The sequence below is a fragment of the Leucopleurus acutus genome, assembly GCF_964270905.1.
Source record: "Leucopleurus acutus genome assembly, contig: HAP1_SCAFFOLD_285, whole genome shotgun sequence".
NCBI lineage: Eukaryota > Metazoa > Chordata > Mammalia > Artiodactyla > Delphinidae > Leucopleurus > Leucopleurus acutus.
This window is the reverse complement of record NW_028139056.1, coordinates 267,021-278,436: the sequence shown is the minus strand read 5'-3', so window position 1 is coordinate 278,436 and position 11,416 is coordinate 267,021.

The window sequence follows — 11,416 nt, the reverse complement described above, 5'->3', positions numbered from 1 at the left end:
CACTTTCTAGCATCTCTGGTCCACTCACCTCTGCACACAGGTGCCTGCAGCAGTGGTGACTTCTCCCTGACATGCTGCTACCAGATGTGTGAGGGTTGGTTCGCTGTGGTCATTCTGGTCCCCGTAACTGTCACTCCAGTGAGGCCTCTGAGACCCTCCTACCCAGGCACTCCCCAAACCTCCCTCAGAGCACAGTCTTCATTTCCAGTCCCACACTTGCTCTTTCCTTTCATGTCTTGCTCCTGTACTTTTGGCCATCTCTGCTCCAGGCTGTGAGCTCCTGGAAACTAGGGAACTCTTGGTCATTTTGTGCCCCACACAAGGGCACCTGGCAGAGAAGGAGTGCATGGTGCATAGTTGCTGAAGGAATATGTGTGACTATCTTGGCGCCCTCATTTTTAACCAGCTGGACTGTGGATGTGAATGCTACTGACAAGAGTTTAAAGTTGTATGTGTAACAGGGGGGACCACAAAGCCCTCTATGTGGCCCTCAGTGGGCATCAGTGATGCAAAAGCCTGCCTGCTCCTAGGTGACCAGCACTACAACTGTGGTCCTGGGCCTGCACACCCCACAAAAACTGGTACCTTTATTTGGGTGTCCTCAACACAGAAGCTCTTCAGAGTCACAGGGGCATAGGGTAGAACATACAGGCTCCAGAGCAGCGCAGTGAAAGTGACCCCAGAAGCTTCCTTTTCCCCACCGTTTTGTCCATCACTGTGGTGTCTCTTTGCTCATCAGGGATGACCTCAGCCAAAACAATGATATCCCCCCATCCAAATGAGGACCACGAGGCCCCAACTAAGACTGGTCTTCTTCCTAGAACCCTGTCTCTGGGTCTGAGGCTCTGCCCCCTTGTGCTCACAAGGCCTCGTTTCCCCAGCTAATCCCTCCTCTGAGGGACCTCCGTGAAGTAGAGAGCATTTTGCCAAACTCTCAGAACACAGTGGTCAGTGGTGGAGAACCAAGTTTCTCAGCAGTCTTTCCAAGCATGCAGAACACTTGCAATCCGCCACGGCACTCACACAATTTGTAGAGAAAGAAAGCCCTTCTCCCCTGCAGCACTGTCTACACTGGGGAATGGGGTGTGTGCTCAGCCTGGGTCTAGAAGATCAGAATGGTGGACTGTAAGACCCCAGGCCCTGTCCGCTGGAGAACACTAGCGAGATGGCCCACGCCCAGGCAGGACTATGGGAACTTGGAGAATCCCCCTCATTCTTTCGACCTCTGGACACACTGCCAGATGGATGGACGCCCCTGCTCCATGGCAAAGCTCTCTCCAACATTTTCTTGCTCTCCTCAACACTTACATATTGTTTTCTCTTCCTTAACCACCCTCGCATCATCCCCAGCTGTTAACCCTATTTCTATTTGTACATACATATGTCTGCATGGAGATGCGGAGAAAGTAATGGCCCAAACTGAGCCGAATTGGCAGGAATTCACCAGGATCTTAAGGGTTCTTATTTCAAAACCAAACATGATGGGAGGGACTGAGTACTGGCTTTGGGAGCTGGATTCCTCACTTTTATTCCGGCCTCTGCTCACATATGGTGTCCTAGACAAGTCCCTGCCTCTTTGTGGGCTTCAGTTTTCAAATTATATAAAGAGGGCTTCGATGCAGAGATGCATAGGCACGTGCACAGCCAGACAGGTTCTCAGGCTCCAGCAACAGTAGATAGGTTGTTGGCGTGAGTGAGCTCAGGCAGGCACGGGTACACAGGCCTCCTAACATGGGCAGATGTAGGCGGACATGTAGCAGGAGTGACCAAGATACCTATGTCCTAGCACAAGCAAGAGACAGGGCTCCTGTATCCCACCTCCCTGCACCAGCATGAACACTGCAAGAAGGGCTCTCCTCAAAGGTGAGCTCTGTCTGATGCCCCCACCTGCTGTGTCTAAAAGGTCCACATTCTCTGGAGCCCTAAGGACGAAGATCATTCACAGTGGAGTGGTTCCCAGCAAGTAAATTGGGGATGGAAGTGATATTTTCTTTGTAGAGGCTCAGGCCCTGGAAACACGCTCCCTCATTTGCCATACATTTTCCCTTTACAACTGAGTGGAATAAACCCAAGGAACATACCCGTAGTTGAAAGCACATGTTGTTGTTGGACAATCCACAAATCGAAGGTTGCTGGGTCCCTGAATCTCTTATTGGAAGAAAATCAACAAGCAGAATCATTTGCTATTTCAAAGCCTTTGTTGAGCTGTTATATGATGTAAGTTTATGAAAGGTTCAAACAACTGATATTTTCGTGTATATCTGTTAAGCAGCTAATTTTAAAGTCTGTAACAAAAGTATGTTCTGAAGAAACTTTTTCAAGAAAAATTACTTTCCAAAGTCTGAAAACAGAAAATCTCACCTGAAGTTCTGAAAGGATAAGTTTTAAAATGTAATTCATGAGTTTGTTTATTTAAGGAACTGATTATGAATTTTGTAAATAATTTTGGATATTAGAAATGTGTATCTTAAATACATTATCATTTTGTTTTCTGATATTTTATATTTAACGTATTTTACATTACTTTCTTGTGCATAAAAATATAATTGAATAAAGGTGGTCATAAGCAGAATGTTTTTTCTTGTTTCCTTATTTTTTGAGAGGATTTGCTAAATGAGGGAAAACACAGTTTGATTCCCTCCCTGACAAGCTCCAAGGTATGTCAGCTGTATTCCACTGCTTCAGATAGCTAACGGTTTCTTGGAATTAACTGTGGACTCCTATTCTCAAATGAGGAAAAGTCCATAGATTTTCTACTCTCATCTTCTGTTTCAGTTATTTGTGATTGTGATCAACTCTGTATATTACTATAGAGAATTTTATTCCAAGCAGAGCAGCTGTCCTCTGTGTCTAACAGGTTGAAGATCCAGTGGAGAATCTGATGGTAGAAATTGGTGGCTCTTTTCTAGGGACCTGAAATGGATACTGTCATTGTGGCATAGAATAGAGGTTATTATCATTTTTGGGGGGATGACCTAAAAACCAGATGACATGACTCCAAAGAGTGGGGCACATCCCAGGCAAGAGAGCGGCCATGGCTGTATCAGAGCATCACCAGTGCCATCAGCACAGAGGCTGGGGCACTGAGATTTTGAGTAACTTAGCATCCTGGCTGGGAGGGGGCACATGTTCTCCAGTGAGTTCGAGCATCCTACACTTCCCCCAAGGGCCTGCAGGGGGGGGCACGAAGCCACTATGTCACAGGCGATGGGGCGCATGCGCAACTGCATCCGCACTTGATGGGCGGTCTTCCCTGAGGACGGAGTGGAGGCGCCATGGCGGTTGCGGGCCCGCGCGTGGGGCTGGCTGGTCTGCGGGAGGAAGACGTTCCCCGCCCGCGCCCCGGCCGGTGCAAAGGGGCTGTGCCCGCTCCTCGAGGTTCCGCGTCTTCCTTTCCGGCCGCCCCGCGCGGTGTATCCCCACCTTCTCAGGTAACGTTCGATGTCGCTTGTTGTCCCTCGGATCCGGTCTCCGAGGGGCCGGCGGCGTGGAGGCTGTTCCTGGCGGGGCGTCTGTTCCGGACGCGGGGCGGTTGGCGGGAGGAGCCACGCCCGAGGCGGAGCGCGGGAAGCGCGTGTCCTCGCGGGCGGCGCGGCTGAGTCCCGGACCCTCGGACCGCGGGGAAGGAGCTGGGGCGCGGCCGACCGGGAGAGTTCACCGTCGCGGAGTGACTCTGCTGCGTTTCCTCAGACGCTCCCGGAAGGTTGTAAAAATGTCCCTTTTTTATAGTGGCCAAGAGAAATGTTTCCGCCCCTTGTCCTCAACCGCACGGAATTATCCACTTATTCCTTTGTTCAAAGACCTAAACTAACAGACTATACACGGATGATGTGCAGGTAACGTGGATCTAGTTGAAAACGTATTGAAAGAGTAAAAAAACAGGGCTTCCCTGGTGTCGCAGTGGTTGAGAGTCAGCCTGCCGACGCAGGGGACACGGGTTCGTGCCCCGGTCCGGGAAGATCCCACATGCCGCGGAGCGGCTGGGCCCGTGAGCCATGACCCTAAGCCTGCGCGTGCGGAGCCTGTGCTCCGCAACGGGAGAGGCCACAACAATGAGAGCCCGCGTACCACAAAAAAAAAATAAATAAAATTTAAAAAAACAGTAAAAAAAACAGTGTAGTAAAACACACTATGTTAAGTTTTATAGTTTAAACATTTTACTTGTACTTTTACTTTTCCGTCTTAAAGGAATAAAATTATTTGGAGCGTATTGTCAGCTATGGATCGGCACTTGCCATCTACCTCGACAAGGATTAAATCAGGTGCTGGTGCAGCTGCTGCAGCCGCTGACCTTCAACACCCCCTGAAAGGAGTTCAGGGTGGAGAGCGGAAATGACGTGCTCTGTGCTCGGGGGAAGCTGGCAGGACAGCTCTTCAGAGAGTTAGATACTTTCAGGAGCTGATTTTATGAGCCCAGTTCTTGTATCTCCTCGTGTCTAGAGAAGCACTGAAATCCTTCATGGTGACGTCACTAGCCGGAGCCTGCATGAGACGAGCAGAAACCTTCTGCAAAAATTATATGTGCTCGATTGCGTGTACTCCCCCTTCACCAAAATTACATATACACTGAACTTCCCCCTGCCTCTTCGGAACAGTTTCTTGGAGCCATCTGAGATTCTGTCTCCCAGGATATAGTCTTTATTTTGCCCCCAATAAAACTTAACTCATAACTTTCATGTTGTGCTATTTTCTCTACATCACCAATATTTATTATTTATTTATTTTTACCAATAATTCTTTTTTAAATTTATTTAATTTATTTGATTTTTGACTGCATTGGGTCTTCGTTGTTGCATGGGCTTTCTCTAGTTGTGGCGAGCGGGGGCTACTCTTTGTTGTGGCGTGCGGCTTCTCATTGCGGTGGCTTCTCTTGTTGCAGAGCACGGACTCTAGGTGCGTGGGCTTCAGTAGTTGTGGCTTGCAGGCTGTAGAGCGCAGGCTCAGTAGTTGTGGCTCACGGGCATAGTTGTTCCGCTGTATGTGAGATCTACGCGGACCCGGGCTCAAACCCGTGTCCTCTGCATTGGGGGGTGGGTTCTTAACCACTGCACCACCAGGGAAGCCCCAGATGAGCAATATTTAAGATGTAGTTCTTAGCTTTTTTCTCATTTTCAAGTCAAAATATTGCTGTGTTTGAAATTTTCTCATAATACAGTGACAGTCTTAAATATTTATACACATAAGCTCATTGAAAAATCTTCTGCAATATTCCAATGTGACTCGTATTATTAAAAATCATAATATTCATGTCAATACCAAAGTTTTATAAGAATGTAATTTAAAAAATCGTGAATCACTTTTAGAAGCTCCAGGCACAGTGACGATTTTTTTTTTAACATCTTTATTGGGGTATAATTGCTTTACAATGGTGTGTTAGTTTCTGCTTTATAACAAAGTGAATCAGTTATACATATACATATGTTCCCATATGCCTTCCCTCTTACGTCTCCCTCCCTCCCAAGTGACGATTTTTAAAATATCAACCATTGCATACTTCATAAGACCATTTAAGATGAAATATATTAAAACTTAAAACTTCAACAGAATACTTAAAAGGTAAGACAGGGGCTGCTTTTTGTAAATTAAATACATTCATAGCAAATAAATTTTCTCCCAATATAGAATATGAAGGTTTTTAGCTTAATGTTGTATAGCTCCATTCAAAAGGTGAAATTAGGATATCTATAATCTCCTTATTACTTACTTTAAGCCTCTTTCCCATAAGAATTGATATTTCTATCTGTAGAATCTTCGTAGCTTATTCATTTACTTTTTATTTTGGTTTATTTTCTACAACAGAAAGAGTATTCCTATGTCTTGTTAAAGTTTTTATTCTCCTAACCTAGTTGAAGGTTACTTTCTGACATTGGTTGTAAACAAGGGGAGAGGCCTTATAATAAGCATGCGATTTTTCCTATAGTCAAGATGTTTTTCTTGGACGACTTTCTTTACAATTTCCACTTTGCTCACAATATTTTCCCATTGTGACAACTGCATAAAAATTTGTAATCTATTTATACCCAGATGCTTCTTATTTCACCACAGTACATTTGCTAATATGATTTTACATTAAATATTAATATAACATAGTTGATTTTATTCATACATGCTAACATGTCTTATATAGGTACACACATATATGAGTATCTGTTACATGCCATTCATTTGCATAGAATGATAGTTGGTTGTATCTGATCTTTCTGACTGACAATTGGATAGACTTATTTGTGTTTAAAGTACTACTTAGAACAGACATTAAAATATCACATCGTCTCATTATACAGTATTTTAAAGGTCATATTTTAAATTGTGGGAGCAGAAATTTTGTCCATTAAGGTTAAGAAATGATCAGGTCACACTTTTGGCATCGTCATGCTCAGTGGAGGAACATGGCTTCTACGTCTTCGTACATGTGCCACAGTTACACCTGTATAATATCTGTGAGCATGAGCATTTTTATGTCAACATTATCTTTTCCCAATATACTCATAATTACCTGAGGTATATCATATCTAGTTTCTCCTTTTACTTCAGTACAATCAATAAAGCTTTCTTTTGCAGTGATGGCATTTTTTCTTTTTTAACATGAAGGTACATTGTCATCTGACATATTTGTACATGATGGGCTACTGCTCTTGTACAAAGCAAAGTACTTTCATTTCATATTTTCATCTGTATTCCAGATCTAGCCTGATTTCTTAGGAGCATTATATACTTTTTTAAACTGTACTAAACACATAAGAACAGATCACTTTTTATCTTTACCTACCTCATGAGCTAAATGGATATAGACATTATAATAACATGTAAGTCTGACAAAATTGGGAAGCATTCCAGGGTTTGAGCTTCAAGTAATGTTATGTAATCTTCTAAGAGGTAATTTATTTCTGGCACATTATATGGCAACATCTACAATCACTTTCAAGTTTGTGTGCCATTTGGGCTTTCTGATATTGTCACTTTCAGCTATCCCCTAGGAACTGAGTTTGAAATTTTTTTTTTTTTTGCGGTACGCGGGCCTCCCACTGCTGTGGCCTCTCCCGTTGCGGAGCACAGCCTCCGGATGCGCATGCTCAGTGGCCATGGCTCACGGGTCCAGCCGCTCCGTGGCATGTGGGATCCTCCCGGACCGGGGCACGAACACGTGTCCCCTGAATGGGCAGGCAGACTCCCAACCACTGTGCCACAAGGGAAGCCCTGAATATTTTAAAAAACACTTCTGATTAGAAAATATCAGGATGAAACATTGAATTTTTGTGGTCACAACTCTGTTCTCATTATTCTAATGTAATATTTGAGTTGGCACATAATTTGATTTTGTTCCATTAGTATGAAATGTAAGCATGGAAACAAAATTTTTAAAAAGCATTCTTGGAATAAATGAACCAGTCACAATGAATTATTAGTTATTTTATTTTTATTTTATAAATGGGCTGTTTGAATATGTTCAGCCATGAAGTGACATGTAGACTCACTTCTGAGTCCTGACAGACATCTCTGGTGAGTGACTTCTTAGAAAGTGACTCAGGATACAGCCATACCAGTAAAATGACAGCAGCCAAAAGAAAGAAAAAAAAAAACTCCCAAATAACATAATATATAATAAATGATTATACACATGTGCATTCTTAATTTAACATAAAATATGTAAAATTGGTGTTATTGGAAATTTTCTACTATCATGGTTAATTTACTTCTCTCTGTTATAAATTCTATTTAACAAGATGAAACAGTACAACTAGGTGACAGGGGAAATTAATAGTAATTACTGGTAGGACAATTTAAAAATAATATGTGTTAAAAAAAATAAAAATTTGTTTAATACATTTTCATTTTAAAATTGTTTCAGATTTATAGAAAATTTGCAAGAATAGTGCAGGATTTCACAAGTAGCCCAGACTCAGTTTCCTCTCTTATTACAGTTTCATGTCATTAGGGTACATTTTTACAGTTAATGAACTAGTGTTGACACCTGTTTCTTAACAACCCACACTTTTTTCAAATTTTCTTAGACTTACCTTTTTCTCTTCTAGGATTGCATTCAGGATATCTCAGCCTCATTCCATTTAGCTGCCATTTCTCTTTAGGACACTGTTAGTTGTTATAGTTTCTGAGACATTTCTTGTTTTTGATGACCTTGACAGTCTCGAATTGGGATTTACCTGTTGTTTCCCTCGGGATTAGCCTGGGGTTATGTGTTTCACTTCGTATCAAGGGCACATGCTCTGCAGATGACTTACTACTGTTGATGTTGCCCTTGATCACCTGGCTGAGGTGGGGTTTGTCAAGTTCCTCACTGTGACATCAATCTTTACTCCCTTCCATTCGGTGTGTACCGTTTGGAAGGATGTCACTGTGTGCAGGACATATTTAGGGAGTTGGGAAGTTATGCTCCACCTTTCTGATAGTTAAACATCTGTATCTATTATTTGGGATTTTGCCTGAGCGATTCCTACACACCCATATTTATGTATCTGTTTTTCCCAGAAAAAATAGCCAGTAAGTTTATGAAATGATGCTCCATCTCAGAAGGATCAGAGAGATGCTGGGTCCAAACATCTGTGCCTTGAATACTGTCCAGCACATAGTCTTGCTCAGTAAATACCTGTGAATAAGACTTAAAAGATATGCGGGAGGGCATACATAGTGTGCATAGTGGCAAAAGCAGATTCCAGGCAGAGGGGAGAGCAAGGTAAAATGCTGTAAAGAAGGAACATGGCTGGCTTGTTTGAGGAAAGTTGGGAATGCTGGGTGGTTGAAGTTAAGTGAGCAAGGGATAGAGCCCTTGGTGTTGTCAACACATTGTCGGCCATTTAAAGGACATTGGCTTTTACTCTGTGTGAAATAAAGGACCAGTGAATGGTTGTAAGCAGAGGATGACTACCATCTGACTTCCTCTGGCTGCTGTCCTACCAACTGACGGAAGGGACAAAAGCAGAATTGGGGCGCCAATTAGGAGACTGCTGTAGTAACCAAGGGGGGAGCTCAGGCACGTTGTTAGCCCTGGTGATGGGGACCAGTGGTCAGATTTTCGTTGTGGTTTTGCAGGTAGAACTGGGGCCAGCTACATGGATATGACACAAGGTTCTTCACTCAGAAACACCCATGCTTGGTTTCATGCTCTTGTGTCCATCTTGAAATTCTTATTTTTTTTTCTCCTCTAGACTTATTGAGACATAATTGATATACAGCACTGTGTAAGTTTAAGATGTACATTGTGGTGATTTGATACATATATATAATGTGAAATGATTACCGCAATAAGGATTCTTCCATAAACTCACATCATTAACTTTTTTGTGTGGTAAAATTTTTGAGATCTACTCCCTTAGCAACTTTCAAATATATAATACAGCGTTGTTAACTATGGCCACCATAATGTATGTTAAAGTTCCCAGAACTTACTCATCTTAAAACTGAAAGTTTATACTCTTTGATGCAACGTATGATTTGCAGATATTCTCTCCTAATCTGTATGTAGACTATATATATATATATAAAGCTTTTTAGTTTGATATAATCCCATCTGTTGGTTTTTACTTTTCTGGCTTATGCTTTTGGGATCATATCCCAAAATTATTGCCCAAACCAGTGTTAAGTAGATTCTTCCTTATGTTTTCTTTTGGAGTTTTATAGTATCTGGTCTTATGTTTCAGTCTTCAAATTAATATTTGTGAGTTGTATAAGATAGGTGTCCAGTTTCATTTTTCTGTATGTGGTTTTCCAGTTTTCCCAACAGAATTTGGTGAAGACACTATCCTTTCCCCATTCAAAATTGCATTAAAACGAATAAATATTTAGAAATAAACTTAACGAAGGAAATGAAAAATTTGTCTTTGAAAACTACAAGACTTTGATCAAAAAAAATTGAAGAAGACAAAACAAGTGGAGAGATATAGAGTGCTGTGTTCTGTGGTCAGCAGGATTATTGTTGTTAAAACGTCCATACTACCCAAAGGCATCTATAGGTTCAATGCAATCTCTATCAGAATTCCAACAGCATCGTTTACAGATATAGAGACATCAATTTTAAAATTTTGTACGTGACCACAGAAGACTGCAAATAACCAGAGCAATCCTGAGAAAGAAAAAATTGGGAGTCATCACACTTCCTGATTTAAAATTATATTACAGGGGCTTCCCTGGTGGTGCAGTGGTTAGGAATCCGCCTGCCAATACAGGGGACACAATATCAAGCTCTGGTCTGGGAGGATCCCACATACCACGGAACAACTAAGCCAGTGCACCACAATTACTGAGACTGTGCTCTAGACACCATGAACCACAACTACTTAACTCACGTGCCACAACTACTGAAGCCTGCGTGCCTAGACCCCATGCTCTGCAACAAGAGAAGCCACCACAATGAGAAGCCCGTACACCACACTGAAGAGTAGTCCCCACTCGATGAAACTAGAGAAAGCCTGCGCGCAACAGCAAAGACCCAGCACAAACAAAAATAAGTGAATAAATAAATAAATTTATTTTAAACAAAAAGAAACAATATTAAAATCCTGTAGTTACACGACACTATGATATTGGCACTAAAATACACACATAGACTAAAGGAACAGAATAGAGAGCCCAGGAGTAAACCCCAGTGTATAAGTAACTAATATTTGAGATGAGAATAAATCACACTCACTGGGCAGGATAGTCTCTTCAACAAATGGTACTGGAACAACTGGATACTACTTATAATTTTGGGGGGAACCTCCATACTGTTTTTCATAGTGGCTGTATTAATTTACATCTCTACCAACAATGCACAAGGATTTTCTTTTCTCCATGTTCTTTCAAACATTTGTAATCTCTTGTGTTTTGGCTGTAGCCATTCTAACAAGAGTGAGATGATCTCGTGATTTTGATTTTCATTTCCCTGATGATTAAAGACATTGAACACTTTTTCATATATCTGTTGGACATTTGTATGTCTTCTTTGGAAAATATATCTATTCAGATCCTTTCTCCATTTTTAACCAGTTGTTTTTGTTTTGTTTTGCTTTTGTGTGTGGTTTTATTTTTTTCTGTGCAGAAGGTTTTTTAGGTTTTCTTAGTCCCAGTTTATTTTTGCTTTTGCTTTGTTGCCTGTCCTTTGGGGTCATAACCAAAAAATCACTATTCCCAAGACCAAGGTCAAGGAGATTTTCCCCCAGAAATTTTTTAGGTGTTTTATGGTTTCAAGTCATACATGTTTGTCTTTAATCTCTTTTGAGTTAATTTTTGTGAGTAGTGTGAGATAGGGGTCCAATTGAATTCTTCTACATTCATTAGACTGTACCAGTTTACATTTCCACCAAATATGCACACAAGTTGCCTTTTCTTCACATTCTCACAAACATTTGTTTTTTCTTCTCTTTTTTAGCATAGCCATTCTAACAGGTGTGAGCTGATGTATCATTGTGGCTTTGATGAT